Source organism: Corylus avellana, chromosome ca3 (assembly GCF_901000735.1).
Source record: "Corylus avellana chromosome ca3, CavTom2PMs-1.0".
NCBI lineage: Eukaryota > Viridiplantae > Streptophyta > Magnoliopsida > Fagales > Betulaceae > Corylus > Corylus avellana.
Window position 1 is genome coordinate 9,503,767 of NC_081543.1, and position 252 is coordinate 9,504,018.

A 252-nucleotide genomic window follows, 5' to 3' on the forward strand; every position below is an offset into this window, starting at 1 on the left:
TTTTTTTTTTTTTTTTTTTTTTTTTCATTGCATTGTTGCATTGTTATCAATCCTTTCTCTCCATTTAACATGGATACTGCTCTCCGTTGTCTACGCCGTCTTCGCTTGCGTTTTGTGCTGTGCTATGCCCCACTAATCACCGTATTCTTTGGTCTCTCTACTACTTGTCACTACCCTCTATGTCTCCATTTGGCTACCACGTGCTAGTGTGTGTCCCTCACGTACCTACAAATGCATCTCACATCTCACTCG